The sequence below is a fragment of the Nothoprocta perdicaria genome, unplaced genomic scaffold (genome assembly GCF_003342845.1).
Source record: "Nothoprocta perdicaria isolate Ctin4 unplaced genomic scaffold, notPer1 scaffold_105, whole genome shotgun sequence".
In the NCBI taxonomy this organism is placed as follows: domain Eukaryota; kingdom Metazoa; phylum Chordata; class Aves; order Tinamiformes; family Tinamidae; genus Nothoprocta; species Nothoprocta perdicaria.
Genome location: NW_020454150.1, coordinates 262,842 through 281,695, shown reverse-complemented (window position 1 = coordinate 281,695; position 18,854 = coordinate 262,842). Strand labels below are relative to the sequence as shown.

The 18,854-nt window shown below is 36.1% G+C and overlaps 1 long non-coding RNA gene across 1 annotated transcript; it reads left to right on the top strand.

Moving 5' to 3' along the window:
• Positions 1-12,725: 12,725 nt before the first annotated feature.
• On the top strand, positions 12,726-15,833 carry LOC112951923. The gene is made up of 3 exons (XR_003250299.1): positions 12,726-12,782; positions 14,579-14,811; positions 15,524-15,833. It is a non-coding gene; the product is annotated as an uncharacterized LOC112951923 (long non-coding RNA).
• Positions 15,834-18,854: the final 3,021 nt, after the last annotated feature.

Below are 18,854 nucleotides of genomic sequence, written 5' to 3'. Positions count from 1 at the left end.
GAAACATGTAATTTTGACTACAACTTTCCTGCTTCTTTAGGAGAAGTAGTGGAGGATATGTATGTCATGATGGATGCTTCCATGCATAATATGTTCTCAAGGTCTTACCCCTTGAATGATTTTACAGTATAATAAGCTTTTAGGATTTCAAATGGCTAACTTTGTGAAGCAGAGATTTCTTTCCTGGATTCCCAGGTTGCATTACTTTCTAAATCATCATGGGGACACAAATTCATTCTTTCGTTTCAGTTAATAATACTATAACAGAAAAAAAAAAAAAAAAAAAAGATTTGAAAAGATAAAGTAATAAAAAAGATAAATCATTTAAAAAAAAAAAAGGAAATCTAATTTTTGAAAGGAGCAAACTTTTTTTAAGGCACCTTCCACGTTCAATTTGGTGTGTTAGTAATATCAAGTCACTGAGTTGTTGTATACAAACACCAAAAAGCTTTTCTTGATATACAAATCTGAACCTTCAGTCATTGGAGAGCAAGGACACAGCGGTGACCTTTATGGGAAAGTGCTGTAAGCAGATAGTGATTTTTCTTGTCCTTTAGGTTTTCTGTAAGAGAATTCAGAGTGGGTGAAAAAGAGGAACTTTGGCAATTCACAGTATGGAAAGAATTTAAAACTATTTGTGGAAATAATTAAGRTAACGGTTTTTGCTTGTTTGAGTTCAGTTTAGTAAACTACAGTGTAATTCTCATTTATTTTAGCTTTGATTATTTCAGTCTATTCTTAAGTTATTCAGAGAAGATTTGTCAAAAGAACCTAAGCATCTGAACACAAAGTACTCCCAGATCATTTACTTCAGGAAAATCCTTTATCTTTTATATACATATAAGATACCTTTTTGAAGTGTATTAAGGTGCTAAATTTTGTTATGCAGTTGAGAGCCTTACCTGGTGCAGTCTTTTATTCCTGTACMAACTGGCTGATGTAAACATGAAGCATGGGTTATACCTTCAACACCGATCTGTGGCCCCTTTCTTTTCATCTGGGTGTTTATTACGTAGTTCTTCTAAAGGTTTGAGAGAAATCTTCATCTGCCTAAATATTAACATGTCTTCAATGTCTTCATCTCTAAATAAGAGATGTCTCTTGGCAGTGGAGGAAAAAAAAAATCTGTTACAGAAGCTCTAGAGCCATGCCTGCTATTAAGTGCAGATGTAATGGCTATCCAAGAAATAACGTTCATGGGTTTGAAAATGTTTCTTTTTGAAGGCAAAACAAACCATGAAATAAGATGATAACAAGGCTGAGATTTATGTTTTTAATCCCTTCCAGGCAAAAGCTCTAGATGAATTTCAGTCAGAAAAGCCAGTATAACCGGCAGAATATTAAAAAGAATGCATGAGGGATTAAGGACCTAGCATAAAAGGGAATAAACAAACAAACAACAAAAAGAAACTAAAGTCAGAAGCTAATGAAATTACTGTAGAATTACAGCCTTCAGCTAGGAAGATAAATCCATAAACAGCCCTATGGAAAACAAGTTGCTACTTAAAGATTTTGTAAGAGGAAATAAAACCAGGGAAATTGAATAAGCAGATGAAGTCCAAAGAGGGAGACAAATCCCATCTGTGGCCAAATATGTCAAAGGGCAAACTAAAAAATAATTTATTGAAATTAGAATTGGTCTGATAGTTAGAAAAGAACAAATTGCATTTGTTCTTTTATTAATAACATATTGTCTGTAAGGAGTTCATTCACTTTTTTTTTTTAAAGCATAGATTTGTTTAAAATAGGCTTCTGTTTACTAATGAAATTGGCTTTTCTTAAAATAAACTCATTACAAATTTTTGTGATTGTATCTGACATCACTGTTTATCTCCATGGCCAAAGAAGACTGGAGTAGATCTGCACACATGGTGAAAGATAATGCTATGAAATTTTGTTCAAGGGAAATAGAACCTATTGTTTAGGTAAACTTTTATTACTTCTATCTTAGCCTAACCTGCTATATGTACAGTTCTTCACGAATCAAACTGACCTGTCATTCCTTCAGTATCTTTCCTCAAGTAAGGAGTCTCCTGTTCCATTGTAAAGTAGCACACTTTGTACAAAGTCATGGTGTTTTGAAGCAACCAAATCTCATCAGAGCTATCATGGCATATTTACCATAGACCTAGTGCCTGTGGTTTATAATTGTCATATTAAAAATTCTTTGCCTTTATGTGATGTGAAGCACCAATATATGTTGGAAAAAGTGGCCTGGAGGTGTTAGTGTTGCTTTCCACACTCGTGGACAAAGCAGCACTTCAAATATCATCACAAACAAGGAGAGATGGTAAAATACAAAATTAGGAGTCCCTAAGTTTGTGTCGTTTATATATTTCTAAATAATGCCTATTTCTGCTAACAAGTTTCTGTATACTTTTGTATCAGGTCAGGTAGTAAATATAACCAGCTACAGGTAAAATATCTACCAATATTTTTGGTTCTTCATTTTAGTGTTATCTTTCAGGCTTTTAGGCAAAGCTTTAGAAACAATAATTTGCTTGGTTCCCTACTTGCTGCTTCATTTAATAATTAGCAAAAGAAATATATTATTAGTCAAATCTTAGAAAAATAATTTCTGCGACTGATAATACTAATAAGTTAATATTGAATGTCATTCTTTATGCCAGAACTACACTTATTGATACTGTCAATTCACAGAGTTACATTATGCCTTTTGAGCRCTTGATTTCACATCTAGTATAGCTGAAAAATGTAATTTACATAAGGTGTCTGTAGAAAAAATAAAAATTTTAGTCCTGGGTTGTAGCATTTTTCATATTCCTGTAACTTCAGGGAACTAAAAGAGGAACTATTTTTTTGGCCTGCTCTTACTGATAGCTCAAAAATTACAAAGGACATTTTTAAGCATAGTAACAAGATGAAAGAASTATTATTCTATTTTTATGTATTACATATCGACTTCTGTTGACTACATATTGAAGCAGGCTCAGGTGGTCTTTTTTTTTTTTATTTAGTTGCATTGTCTCAAGTAGTATAATGCTTGTCATGGAATAAAGAGCTGCTTCAGCAATAGGCTTTGTGAAGGGTGTAACTTATAGCATGGCCTTGTTAATTAGCTGCATCTGGAGTAGGGGGCTTTTATGGAACTGAGTACATGCAGCTGCTGTTGCTTAGCCTGGAAGCATTTGTCTTCTAAAATATACCTCTGGTGTGAGTAAGAAGTGGGGGTGAATTAAAGCTAGAAGGCTTTTGTCTGTCTAGTCATGATCAAATAGGTAGAACTAAATGTCTGACACTGAGTTGCTAGAAATGGAAGTGTGAAAGAAAAACTGCTGTATGTCACGATACTGAATTAAGTATTTCGCAACCCAAAATGTAGAAGAATATCTTTTGAGTAATTATTTTAATAATTATTCTGTTGTTTATACCTCCTTTGGGGTATGTCTGAGATATCTGATTAGATAAGTTATGTTGATGATTGTTTTAAGATTTCTTTCAAGGTTTAAGCTGAAGACAAACACAGAGGTTCCTCTACAATGTGTGCTGTTAGGGTGCACAGACTGGAGATTAAAAATGCTATATTTCTTATCCTGAGACAAAGCAGTAAGAGAGAAAAGGTGTTTGGCTTCAGGTCACAAGTCTGAGACRTGGCTGAGCTGAAGGATATTGTTAGTTAATCTCAATGTAAATGGTTGTCTGATCTTTTGGGTTTAGGAGTTCAAGGCAGCCAGATGCAATCTGCTCTTGCCACTCCATTTCCTTGTGTACCAGAGGCATGATAAGTTAATTTTTTGTGGTTGTTGAGTGGCATGAAATTACATAAATTCCCCAAATGTTTTCACAAAATGTTTTCTATGGGGAGGTGGAGASGGAATATGATTTTCGACTTTGAATATATTCAGTGTTATTCTTTGTAAGGTAAAACTTTATTTTTTTAAAGTGGTAGTTTTCTAGAAGAAACTCTTAAAAATGAACCAAATGAAAATGATCCTTTTATCACAGTAGAGAAAACTGTAAATAATTTTAAAGTTGAAGCATTTCTAAAATGTAAAATTGGAATCATACTTTTCAATATTCTTCCCACACACTTTACTCTAAATTACTTATTTTGAGGGAAAAAGATCTGTTTTACCTGGAAGAGATGGTTCTATTCACATGGAATCTCGTGTAGCTTTGATTAACGCTACACTACCAAATCTTTAGGGTCAGGGCAGATTGTATTAGAAGCATGACAAGTAGTTAATGAATTTGCATTGACTAATCCATACAAAGCTAAAGATTTTTCTGTCAGGATTAATATCCAAAAGGAGTGGGCCACAGTATTTGGTACATTATCTTACACTGAATCACATTGTTATTGGACATAAGATTAAAGAACGACGTTATTTTGTCTCATTCCATGGATATACAACTGTTTTTTACTATGACAKTGATATATAGGCATTGCTTTAAGGATCCCTTTAATCATCAGTAATGTGTTTTTTGTAATCATCTGTAAAACCTATATATGTAGTTACAGTAACTGCATAAACACTGAGTCCTGCAAATGTTCTCTTTGTAATAGTTACTGCTGCTTAGCCTTTTTGAACGCAGCATCAACCCATAGATGCGTCTCACCAGTTTTGATCTATGCCTCTAGCTGGAGKAGGACTGCCAGAAGACCTGGTGATTAAATATGTTTTATTCAGATGCTGTCTAGATATATTGAGATGGAAAAGGGTTGTTGTTTCCTAAAAGTTCAGTAGCTGAAGTCTAATGGATGCTCAGTGCTATCGTGGTATTTCAGGAGACAGAACTTGTGGGGAAAGAACTGCTGGAATGCTTTTTCCAGGGGAATTAGGCAAGTTAGAATCCCATGTTAGTGTTTGCTCTAAGCAGTAGACAGAGCCTGGTCTCTAGTTGAGAAAGGGATTATTAAAGGTATTTCATCAAGTTTGGGACAAAATTCTGAGGACTTTTTTTGAAAAGAAAAAAAAAAGTGAAGAAGCAGATATTGCTGTCATAATGAATATCCATTTATATTCTAATCTGAAAACTACTGTCCAAAGCAACACCAGGACGTGTRCAGAGGGAGCACAGAAGAGGAGAATTAGGACAAGATATTATCTTTGCATTTTTGTCTATTCCTTAAAAGGTGATTTTTATGTTTAGGACTATACCACTCAGCCAATTGAAAAACTGAGGCACTAATGYTGCACCTTCAGAAAGTGCCATTTATGCTAATAATGCTTCCAAGAGAACTGTGAAAATATCACCTTAAAAATACAGCATGGATTTGCATTTTATGTGAATTTTATGTGAATTGGTGGCTTCAGTGAATGCAGTTTCCTGTGATAAACATAGAAATGGCTATATAAGCATAGCAAAATTATTAAACTATGAAGTAAAGTGGTTACTTGTTCGAAATGCATTCAAATTAAATAGCAATGTAAACCATCAGTGGAGACAAGATTAAAAAAATACATTTATTAGCAAAGAAAGACATGCTTTGGTTACTTTTCTGTTAAATTAAGAAGCTAATAGTTGGAAACTTCTGAGAATGGGTTTTAAGGAATAATACAAATAATATCAATCGTGAGATAACTGCTAATATCCAGAATCAGGGCTTTGTGTTTATGATAGTTATATGAAAATAACAGTTCAATTTTGAGCAGTAGTCAAAAAGCAAACAGATTATTAGAGTATACTAAAGAAAGAATGGAAAGTGAAGCAGGGAATGATACTGCTACTTTACAGATCAGTGGTGTGCCTGCATCTTTGACACTGTGTGCTGTGCTGATTTCCCAACTTACAGATGAAATAAAAAGATCATCCACGCTGATCATATTTTTCCTGAACTAAGGAAAGCAGCCATTTCCATAYGAAAAAAATCTAAATGGAGTAGAGCTTCTCCATCTGAAATGAGAGAACTGAAAAGGGGTGTGGAGAGAAGAGTATGACAAAAGCCTGCTAGATTCTTCCGGCCATAGAAAGGTGAGCAATTGTTCACTGTCTCTTTCAATAGCAAAAAAAAAAAAAAAAAAAAAGTGCAGCAAGTCAAAGTAACATGTATAAATAAAGAATTTCTGCACACGAAGGATGCTACACTGTGGAACTTCTTTGCCATGGGATATTCTGATTACTAAACCTATGTATAGTTCAAAAACTACCCGATAGCATCTAAGAAAAATCCATCAGGAACTATGCAGCCTAAAGTCTAGTTCAGGAGTCTGCTGGAGATTGGATGAATATTTATGGAAAGTTTGGTTATAAGATTTTGTTATTTTAATTTTTGTTTTAGTCTACTGCTAGAGAAAGGCTAGGTAGCTGTTTAAAAAGAGAGATGGTGGTAGAGAGGGTTTGAGCATTAAGTCACTTGATTTTGAGTCCCGTTCTGTCTCCTTCTGCAATGTGTAACAGTAGGTTCAAGTCAAATGAAAGGATTCCTATAATGAAGTCCCACTTTCTTTTGTTTTAGTTGGCTTTTTTTGGAGACAGGTGAATCTTTCAGTTTACTGGATAGGAGATGCTTTGTTGTCTGAGTCTCAAGTCTAGTCTACTGTATAGGTCAAGTCAGGCTTTGTTTTGCAATGTCTATAAAGGCTTGAAAAGGTTCAGCACTGTCTGAAAGTATCCACAAGAATAAAATGATAATTCATAGGTTAAAAATTAGTCTGTGGATAATATTGGCCCATAATATAAGAGCAATGGAAGGTTGTAAATTAATATTTAGGGCACATCCTTCAAAAGTGGAGAATACTAAATGTGATTTACCTAGCTAGTAATGCTGTTGGCTCTGTGGATAATATTCATCATTATCACTTATTATAGCTATCTCAAGATGAATGTCACAGGCTGACACCAATCATTTGGTTCCTGAGGTGAATATGATCACACACTTCTCGTAAATAGTACTCATTCATGTCTCCAGCTTTCCTGCTTTTCATCATCTCTCTGCTACAAGTACTGGGCACATACTTTCGTATCACGTGCCACATTGCAGAAYTTTTTAGTTGTTTTTAAGTGCTTTTTTCAGCCTTGGCAGCTCTTTTATCTATGGAGTACTCCCTGTAACTTTTGTCAGTCCAGTCATTGCTATCTTTTCAAACCAAAATTGTCTATTCCCACCATCCAAGAGCCTGTTCAACCTTCCTTATACCTCCACACCCTTCAGTTTCCTGCATTTGGCCATGCCAAAAGTTACAAAATGGAAAAAAAAAATCATAATGTGCAATAAGCTTGCAAATAAGCACACACATGCATGTGCATGCACACACATGTATATATGTATATGAGTATATAGTTTTATTACTACAGATTGGAGAGGGAGGCAGACAATTTTGCAGTCTTTTTGAGACATTGAGGCACATGAGCAAGCCACTAGTTGCACACTGTGAAGCCTGGTCTCTCCTATGGATTTATTTAGCTAATGGGTGTCCTTGCTGCACCCAGCTGGCACAGATGGAGCTGGTATGTTGCTGTCTGCACTTCTGAGAATTGCTTTACATTTGTGTAAGGCATTTAGCATAGGCACTTATTTTAGGAATATGTTGGAATGGCCCAAAGCCCAAGGGTAGAGTCACCCAGCACTGTTGTCTTGCGGATGAATGATATCAGAATTCTGTGTTTAGACGTGTGCAGAATCCATGGCAAACAAGCTCTGCAGTGCTGGGGATGCAGATCCAGCTCAAGAGCGTGACATCTACAAGGTGTGGCAATATAGCTACTGAGGATCATATTCAAGAAACTTGCTTGAGGCAAATGGAAATGGTGAAAGAGTAATTTGTATATTTTTCTGTTTCTTAATTATGGGTTGCCAGGCTGTTTTCATAGTTCACTGAAGCACTTTTCAACTAAATAGCATCATTGGTAGTACTAGTTCATTAATACCGTCAAAGAGAGGGCTAATTTTTGTTGGTTGAAATTCCTCTTAGTCAGAAGGACTGAAAGAAAAATGGTCTTGATTTCTACACTTCCCTTTGCTTATAAGAAGTTTCATTTCTAGTATTTATAATGACACACCGAAAACCTTTTAATTTGCCACAGGTGAACTAGCTGTGGTAATGGTGTAGGACATACAAAGACTTTGGTAGAAATGATTAAGTGGAACAATTAAGTGGAAACTTGAACTCTTGATATATAATGAATTGAACAAAATATCCATTTTAGATCTTACATGATACTAGAAACATCGTGGCTACTGTTCATGAGAAAGGAATATGAGGATTTCATAACTATGTTGTGAGAGGAATCTGTGCAACTAGAAGTTTTAAAGTGAGTGTATAATTGTGTGGGTCTTCTGTGGGTCAACAGCCATTTCACGTTTTTGTTTGTTTGTTTTCCAGAGCTAATTCAGTGTTTTTGTTTAAGCCAGGTTTTARTGGTGGTGCCTTGTATTCTTTTTAAACACCTTTCTTGTGCTTGTTGAGAAAACATACCTAGACTGAGCAGGTATTTTGCTTTGTACAATTTTCAGTACTTAAGGAGAGAGCCCTTCTAATTTCATGTCCTTTTCCTAATGAAATTTCAGTTCCAGACATGCATCAAAGTCAGCATGCCTAACACTTAAATCGGATGCTTCCAACTTTAGGTGTTGTTTCTTTATTTTACTATAAAAGGAAAATTCCATTGTCTTTTCATTAGGCTAGAGTTTTAAAAGTCTGTTTGATTTCAGCAGAAGTTTGTAAGGGGCTGTATACAATTACTGTAAGCCACAGGTGTGAAACCTTTTATTTTTAATGGGGATCTCTGTTGCCCAWCCGCAGGTGAATATTAGTCAATCACACGCCAACGTGGTGAATTTGTAACTCGGTTTAGTCGATTCTTGCAGAGCCGCAATAGCTCTGGGAAGGGGGAATGCATTTCTCTCCGTCCCCCAAGGGAGCTTGCTGCTGCTCCTCATCAGTCCTCACAAACTGCCAAAGCCCGAGTCTGCCTTGCCCTCCTTATGCCTAATGTGCTTTCTCTATAACCTCGGGGGATTTCACCAGGCTTTTATAACTGGCAGCGTGGCATGGCAAGGGAGGAAGGCAAGGGGAGAAAAAAGATATTAAAGCTTCTTGCTAGGACACCAGGACCATCCCTCATCATCAGAAATGTCCTTGTGAAGCGGTGATCCTTCCAGCAGCCCTTCAAAAGTCTTACTTTGCCACTAAATGGAAAACAACAATTATGCTCTGATGGATGTTCAGGATTACAGTATTTCTTATTCTCRCTTTTTGTAGTTTCAGATAAATGTCTCCCTTGTTTCCTGGTGCCTTACTGCTCTCAGACAGTACATTCACATGAGTAAAGAAGTCCTTATGAATGCTTACAGGTTTCCTAGACTATCTGTTTGTGTTATGTCTCTTTCTACTACCATGAAAAGTCAATATTTCATCTACATCTCTTTTCTCTGAAGCTCCAATCTCTTTCATGCCTGCTCATCTCTCCTTTTCCTGAATTTAAAATTTGGGGTGTTATTTTTTCAGCTTGTTTATTTACCTGCAGCTCTTCTGCCTTATTTTACAGCTTTTTCCTTTGAAAACCACAATTGATGCTCTATTGCTGTATTTTGCAACTAATAACCTTCTTGGAAAAAGTAACATAGGATACAGTGAGACTTTCCTCACAGAGACCAGTTACTACAGCTACAGCTATGTATGCACCCACAATTTTCTGTTTGTCAAACCATCCTATTCCTTTGACATTTTCTCTCTCTACACCAACTCTAAAAAAAATAGAGTCTAAATAAAAATAAAGATGTGGATATTTGGATACTCTGAGTTTAGTTTACAAGCGCTGGACATATTTTTGAGTGACTAGTCTAAAATCACAGTTTGGGGCTCTGTGACACAGTTATTGATTGCTCCTTAGCTGCCTGATGCCTAAACTGGTATTGACAGCTGTAAGTGGGGTCTCTAAATTCCTTATTGAATGCATGGGAAGAGTCAGGGTCTCATAATCACATCTAGAGTGAAAACTCCACTGAATGGGAAATCAAGACTCTGGGAAGTAGAGGAGAGGGGAGTGAGTGATACAGATCTCCAAAGGATCTGGACTCCTCCCGGACTAGACAGGAAAAGCTTGTCTTTAAAGTGATGCACTAGCAATTAGGATATGCATCCCCAATAGGAGAGACATGATTTCAAACCCACTCTTTCCTTCAAGGAACTTACTGGTCTGTAGCAGAGCAATTATTCCTTTAATCCTGCACTCCCAGCACTTAATCCTGCACAAGATTTTCTCATGTGTAGACACCTTCTTGGCCTTAAAGATTATTATATAGTGAAAACAATATAATTCCACAATACTTGAAGCTGTTTTTTTCTTATGTATTTCCATCTTATGATAGATGTTTGAACACAGAAAAAATGGAAAAAAAATATGTACTAATACAGAATTAAGCCCACTGTGAGAGTAGGTCAAGGTTTTAAATTATGCAAATGCTTAATTTGGAGAAACAAACAGAATTGTTTGTAGTCAGAGAAATGGGCTTTGCRGGTATTGGGTGTTGCAGAAGGGTGTCAGGAAACAAACAGAAGTGAATATGCACTCTAACAATGTTCTTCAAACATGAGATAGTTTTATTTTAAGTATTGTAGTGATCTTTTAATTTTGGGTTTGGTGTTTATGATTCTTTATGTACATGTGGTACACTGAGACTTTTTTTCAGTAATCTTTTAATTTCTTCTTATTTTCCCTTACTCATGTATTTATTAGTAGATGTCTAAATTTGTTCAGAGACAGTGACAGAATAGCCAAAAGGCTTCATTTCCTTCAGTTTCCTTTTCCCACATATAACAGTTAGAAATACAAGCAAAGAATGAGTGAGAATAAAATGTTAAGAGAAACATATAGATGGATCTCTGTAATGGTCTCTGAATAGCTCCAAGATAATGGAGCTATTAGATTCACGTCGGATCATGCTTTCTGATGAGTAGTCAGAACAGTCTTTCTACTGTCATGAGATCATATATGAGGAAACAAGATTTTTTAAAAAACTATTTTTAAGTGGCCTTATTTACATAACTATATTGTGCCTTGTCAGAGGCAGAGCCGTTGAGAACTCTTTAATGTTATATTTTTAAAAGGTCTGTGTTGTTGCCTGGATTTATTTTTCTTCTTGACTTGTAAGCAGCATCCATTTTCTCTTTGTATTACAGATCCTTTTTGCTTAATCTATTGACTTCTGTATCAGAATCAACACAGCTTTTAATGTAACTGGTTAGCCTGTCATTAGGGACTTGATGGAAGCCTTCCTCAAATTGTAAATAAATTATACTTTTTGTACGGCCATTATCGTCTTTCTCTGGGGGTTTCAATGGCTCCAAGCTTTTGTGATATAGACCATATCCCTTTAGGCAAGATATCCCTTCAGGATATTTCCCTTCAGGCATGATATGCTGGTTGTAGTCATTACAATATTACTTTGATTATTCTCCAAATTACCCCTCATTACTGTGCATTTTATTTGCTTTTCACAKTATGGATGTAAACTTGTGTCTGCTGTGTTTTGCGTCAACCTTGAACTCAGCTCTTCGATATACCACTTCTCTCAGTTTTTTTTTGATGAATTAAAAACAAGTCCTTCATGCTTCTAACTATGTATGCTAAGTTTAAAAGTATAGATAGATCAGAACTTGGTTGTTGTTCAATTTAGGATTTTTAAGTAATTAACTAGACCCAATAGAGTATTAAGACACTTCTCTAAAGTTCCAAAGGGAAGCATCAGTGAATGGGCCTTGTTCAGGGGGCCCTGATTATCAATTGTCCTGCACCCTCCCAGAGCAAGACATGAATTCCAGGGATGAAGGGCCTTCCCTGAGAATTTCCTGTCCACATCCCCTGCCATTTGTATTTAGGGACTCCAGTGTTGCTGTTGACCTCAGTAACAGTGGTAGAACGCAAGGAGAGAAGTAGGTTACTTAATTTCAGTGATTCAAAACCTTGCTGATGCTTAGCAAGTCCTCTGTTAAGATTCCCAATGGGTTACAGATTTCATGGACATGAATGCTCTTGTCTGTTACATCATATCCTATGGGAGCTCATGAGCATTTATTATGGAGAGAAAAAATTGTACGACAGCCTCTTGAGATAACTTGTTCAGAAAGTGCTTGCCACATAATGATTTCATTTTTAGTTCATTTTTAACATACTAAAATACTTTCTAGTACATACACATAACAGATAAAATAAATTTGTCAGTACCAATTTGTAATCATTTCACTGATTTTAACATAGCTGTTGAAGATTTGCAGAAATTTGAGTCTCTTTTAAAAAAGCTCTTCTTACTTCAGTGCGTAAAACAGCCTGAAGATAATTTATGAGTGTCAAGTGTTCATCTTGTCATCACTTTTCGTAAGATCATAGGTTAATATTCATTTCCAGCAATGTTTTTCACTATATAATGTAGCTTAACTTCTATTTCCAGGGAAGGACCTTATCCTTGTATCTGAATTTGTCCTCTAAAGAAGTCATGAAACTAGCCTATCTGGTAAGTTCCCTCAACCCTTTGAGGTCTGACTTTTTACAAAATTCCCTGGAACTATCCTTTTTTTTGTCATTAATTATTATGAGTTCCTGTTCACTTTTTCTTTTTTTTTTTTTCTCTGTTTGTTAGATGGGTGTGTTAGTCCTTTATCAGTAGGAGACTTGGTCCCAAGTAGAACTTGGAACACTATTCTAAACCAGATATACTACTTGCTTTGCATCATAGTCAGACTGTTCAACTCATAATATCTTTATAGTAAGAGCTAGTTATTGAGATACARTTTTCTTTCCTTCTGTATGGGGAGTCTGTGAAGAGCAGGCTGGACTTCTAATGGTGGTCATGAAAGCTGATTCCAAATGTCCATGAGGTAAGACCACAGTTCCTCACAAATGATTTTACTGTCTCATGAGTTCCTCCCCTAAGTAAAGCTGGAAGCTGAGAGACACAAAGCTATGCTTTGGACATAACAGAGACTTCTTTCTGGTACACCTTTCTTTTTAGCTTTCTCTCCATGGCCTCTGGTAAGACAGAATGCCATTCCTGAAACATTCTAACTTGGAGGGATTTTGCTCTGCAGGTACCAGTACTGCTTGAACAAGAGGTCTAAATAAGAATATAAAAATCATTGTGCCAAGAGATTCATTGTTCAAAAGGTTCTTCTCCAACAGGCACTCTTTAAAGCTTCCTTTGTTTTTCAGTTTGATCTAAGATCAGATAGTTTATTAGTACTATAAACTTTGCTGATTCCCAAGTGTCAGGGAATGTCTATTTCTTTTCTCGCTAATTTGTCTAGTTGGCAAGAGCATTCTATTTGGTGGGGACACTATGCACAGGCAACCTCAGTTACCATTTCCTGATAGAGATGGTAATTGTCATCACTGACTAGTATGAACTAGAAGAGTTTAACAATCAGGGAATTACTCAATGTTGATGTTCTATATGATTGTTAGGAATCTAGTAAAATTTTATATTTATTGTTTTTTAAGATCCACATAGTGCAATATACACAACTTTCTGTTTTCTAGGAGCTAAAAGTTAGTAGCTAAATATCACTTAAAAAAAAAAAAAAACATGTTTTTTCAGTTACTGCAATTTTAGTTTGTATGTTTGTATTCTTTTTCTTTCAGCATGATCTTCCATCATGTCAGCTCTGATTTGCATTTAGAAATGTATCATTTTGCCTCATTATTTTTTTGGCTAACTTCAAGTGGTGTTTCAATCATCATCTGAAATGAGAGCTGTTAGTTATGCTTCAGAATTAATACATAAAATCCTATCTTTCCCCAGTTCTTTCTCATGCATGTGCATGTGCTGTCAGATTAGAAAGTAATTTGAGATTAGTTGAGCATGGCCAGGTTGATTAACAACCAACAATTAAACCATTTCCCAGTGAGAGACCTTAACACTTTTTAATTCTTGCTATTGGGTTGTATGGATGTAGTACTTATTACGTAGGCTGCCGACAGGGAGGTGGGGACTAGTTTTAGCTGTACTTTGTCAAACTTCGTGCTGGAACAGCATGGACAGTATATCTGAAAACAAAAAACAAACAAAAAAAAAAAAACCAAAAAACATATGTCTCTATCTACAGAATCTTTTATGAAAGAATTTAGGTAGTATATATCAAAATAATAAGATATGATTACTCATATTAGGGGAAATTTTATGCTACAATGGTAAATTTGTACAGGAAATCTAAATCTTTTTGTTTGCTTGAAAGCCAATTGCACAGGTTTACTCATGTGTATGTTCTACACAATTATGTCAAATCTTGAGCACTGAAGTGAACCTTTTGTGCAATGTAAAGTAACCAAGGTAATAACACAATTGTCAAGCAGTATAGGGAAGCACACATCACAAAATCTAATGGTAAAAGAATTAGAGTAAGCACTGAAAATACGACCGTATATGATATGCCATTAATGAACTATTTAGAGCAGGGAAGGGGAATCTGGGAAGGCAGTCTAACATTCTGCTTATATTCCATCTGAGGCTTGCTCTCACTGTAAATGTGATGGGGAATTCATTGTTAAAATCTTGTCTTTTCCTATCTGAGATTGTGTGAGTGAGCAACTGTTTATCAAGCCCTCACTGCCTCTTGAGTAGAACCAGAATCAAGCACTGAGCTATTTAAATGTATTCTACGTTTTCTAATTTGTCCAGTTACAGTTCAAAGCCTGCTAGAATTGAGGCGCAGAGATAAAAGTCCTCCGTCATGTGCAGCGATGCCGGCGCTGTGGCAGCACTGCAAACTTTCCCCGTCTGATCTGTCCGCCTCTGGAGAGCGCGATTCTCAGCAGTTGATAAAGTGCTCCATGCTGAAACCAAAATTATGGGTCCTAATGAACCTCAGAAATGCTGCTGCCTTTGAAATGTGACTCCCTGTCCAGCGAGAGGTGTGCTCTTTTCGCAATATTGAACAGCTACTAGATGATAATGACCTTCAATAGTTACAGCTTGGGGCTAGATTTGAGCCTGATACTAAGAGGTGAAAAGCTTTCAAACTCAGCACCAGTCCCTTGAGCCATTTAGTCCTCCCGGTGACTTACTCCTTGGTAAACATAAATCCCTTTTGTCCTCATCATGCTTGCTGCTCTGCTGCAGGTTTTGTACAGGCTTTGTATCATATATTTATGGTAGCTTTTTGGTGGATTTGAAACCTACTGTGTTCTCATTCACACCATGTGAAATATATATATATATATTATGTATATAAGACATAAATAACTGTTAGCATGAGGACTTGTTTCAAAGTCCACCCATATCAGATAACTTCATCTTCCTGAATTTTGACTCTTCTGTGAAAAAAACTTGCGGCATTTGCACATTTCTTACTCCTCATTTTCAACTCACTACAAAGGCTCAGTGGTATGGCATTTTTTTWCTCAGAAACCTAACTAGCTAGATTAAACTCAGCTTTATTGCCAAATTTGTGTATGGAAGTGCACTTTTAAAGCAATATCTGAAGAGTGGAATAACTGAAGTGGAATAGTCATCTCTTAGTTTTATTAGCCACTTGGACTTTCCCATTCACATACATAAAATATTCTACCAGGGTTTCTTTTTTTCCCTCTTCTTGTAACTTCTGTCTTTCTGTTGATTGAGTAGGTCAGTAATGTAAACTGATAAACTGCAGAGAAGCATGATGTGGACGTGAAGACTTTCATCAGCCTCATCAGCTGAGAATGGCCTCAAGTGAAGAGCATGTACACCTACGTGCTTGTATGTATTTGGTTTATATTGAGTATTTGTTAAACATTTTCATGATAATTGCATTCTGTGTTCCAACTTCAAACATAGAATGAAACCACAGGAAAAGTAAACTGTAGATTCATACCTAAAGCTGTCTATCCAGAGCAAGTTTAAAGCAATGTTTGTATAGAAAAATATGTATCATTGTCTTGTTTTGATTTTTTTTTTTTAACCACTGTCTGGTTATTACTATATTTATACTGTATATGTCTCTGTACATTTACTCAGTCTCCTGTTCCAAATATGTTAATTCAGATCCATTCAAACATAGTTCGACTTGAAATATATTTACAAGATACTATAAAGAGCAGATCTCAGTAGATTTGCAAACATTATCAAACTAAGAATATAAAGAATGAAACCTTGTGTGCCTTTGTTGTTGTACTTTAATTCTGTTAATCGCCCTAGGTAAAGATTAGCTGCTGTTGTCAATTTAATTCAGCTTCAAACAAAGCAACAAGGTCACTTTTTTTTTCTTTTTTTTTCTTTCTTTTTTTTTTTTTTTTTTTTAAACAAACAGGATTGAGTTGTCATGTAGTTCTAATAGGCAGCACAGGGAATCATTAGTCCACCTCAGCTCCCTGACTGATGGGCATTTCTCTTCAGTCATCTGACTGAGCACTAGTGGCCCAGTACTATTGACACCATGTCAGAGCTGAGAGAAGATGCCTTAATCGGCTCAGACACTCTCTGCATTGATTTGACAAGTTGCTGTAATGACCTTCTTGTTTTTCTGAAGGATTACTGTTTACCCAGGGAGGAGCTGCTGAGTGCATGTACTGCATTGTCATGGAAACTATTATTGTTGCATCTCGATCCCATTAATGCTGCGGTGTGCRGGACTGATAGGAGACGCTGAATATTTCAGGGAAGCGCAGTCCACCTGCATAATGCTAATCGCTGGTCATTAATCAGGCTTACAAAATTTGCAACTAGTTCTGCCGAGCTTGGCTAACAGGAATTAAAGAGCCCTGTCTGCTTAGGGTGTTGCCCCTCAGCTCTGTAGAGGTATTGGATGTAGCTCTGGTGGTTTTTTTTTTTTTTTTTTTTTTCATTTGAAGGGGGAAAATGCTGCTAGTTTTTGTTTCTTTTCTCATGTTTTGCTCTTTGACTTAGGTAACTGGTCAGGAATTTAGGAAATTTGTGGTTGAAGAAGGTAAAAAGAAAAAGGAGAGGAGAGGAAGGAACCACTTACATTGGAAACATACCAGTACATCAAGAAAAAAGTGTGTATATGTGTGTGTATATATGTATGTATTTGATGATGTATGGAACATTTTCTGGATCATGTTTGAAGGATATCAGCCTCTAATTAATGTCACACTATTTTTTCCAAGTTCCTTGTAGCTTTAAGATCACTTTCTCCTTAAGCAAGTGAAAGAGATCCCTCCTTCAGTTTTAGGTTCTCTCTCTTTTTTAGCTTAACCATATTTTCCTCAGCCATTTCCTTATTTCTTTTGGTCTCAAAGTGTGTGGTGGTTTGATCTTTACCATCTCTAGTTTCTTAGAAATCACCACATTGCTTTCCTTCAGCCTGTTCCCATGGTCTTACAAGTTATTTAGACAAAAAGAGAGACACCAATACAAGGGAAATAATTCTGCCAACCTAGTCTGTAAGATAAGAGAGCTGATTTCTTGGAGGAAAAAAAAAAAGGCTGTCTTGCAGACTAGATTTAATGATTAAGCAGCAACAGAAATGGTTGCTCTGACAAATTTGAGCAATTTCCTGTACATTGATTTTTGATGAAAAGAAAAGAAAATCCCCAAAGTTTTTTACTTGAAAAATTGTCTTTCATACATGGCTTAGTAATTGGGAAATATTGTTGGAAAACATGTCAATAGATGATGTGCTCTTAGCCAGTGGTCATGAGCTGTGAATGGAAGAATGATGCTATAGAATTGGCACTTTAGGAAAAAGGGGGTTTGCTTGAGAATTAAGAATTATTTCAGTTTTATCCTCCACTCTTCATCTCACACATTTCAAGAATACTCAGGCTAGAACCTGTTAAGTTGTCTGTCTTGATGAGACAGTGAAATCAGTGTCTAGGTAGAGCAACACCCACCATTTCTCTACATTCAATCCAATATATAATCATCCAGCCATGAGCTAATAGTTTGGGTATTGACGGATGTGTCTTATTGACTTTCTTGTTTAATGTAATGAATAATGAAATGCCTTTCAAGATATCTGAGGAAATACTGAGTAATATTTCCTCTACCATGCCATCAGTTTTGATCTGACCACCTAGTCTTTGGTATTTCTAAGTTTTTCTTTATGAGGTATTGTCTTATATTTTCTGAGCGTTTAATTGCATGGTACAGTGATTTGAATGCTCTTTGCGGCTTTCTGCTTTGAGGAAAGCTTGCAAAATTCATGTTTTCTTGAAAGATGTGTATCTAACTACACAAGGTTTTATCCAGTGGTGTAATCTGGGGTCATGAAAGCAAATCTCCAAGAGATTAACTTGGAGTGCTGAGTATGGTTGCACTTGCATTTGCCTTTTTTTACAGAGATGAATAAATGAATCATAAGTATGGACTGGCCCCAAATACTTGGAGCAGTTAGTGAAAGCTGGGAGTTGGTTTCTTGTGCTCACATATATAGCTATTTCTCTGTGACCTCTTGGGTCATTTTTAATGTGGGAAATATTCCCTTTATGTTAAGGAAATATTTTGGTTTAGGATCTTCTGTTTAGTTGGGCCAAGATATGTTTATGAGGTGAGTTTGGGCTTGGAAAATATTTGTTTTGGTGATTTTGAGCTTTTTGTTTGATTGTTCTTCATTGGGCCAAGGAAGTTTAGGGATAGCAGTAGTTTAACATTACTTAATAAGTACATACAGGGAATATGTTCTGAAATTATTCATGACCTAAGATCCTTAGGAACTGTCTTGTGTCTTTCTCTGGATCTTTCATGTCTAGACTGTATTTATTACCATGAGGCAGAAAAAATGATCTGATTGGCACAAAAAAGTGTTCTTTTTGTTTTCTTGTTTCTAGCATTCAGCCCAATATGTGGGCAGCTGTTTGTTGCAATCCCATGGAAAACAGAATCCAGGAATTCTGCCTTTCTCCTTGCCTGTTCCAAATGAACTTGCCCTTCTCTTATGCCACATACCCTTACTTTTCTACTAAAAATATGTGCTTGTCATTCACAAAAAATAACTAAGCATATATAAATTAAATAC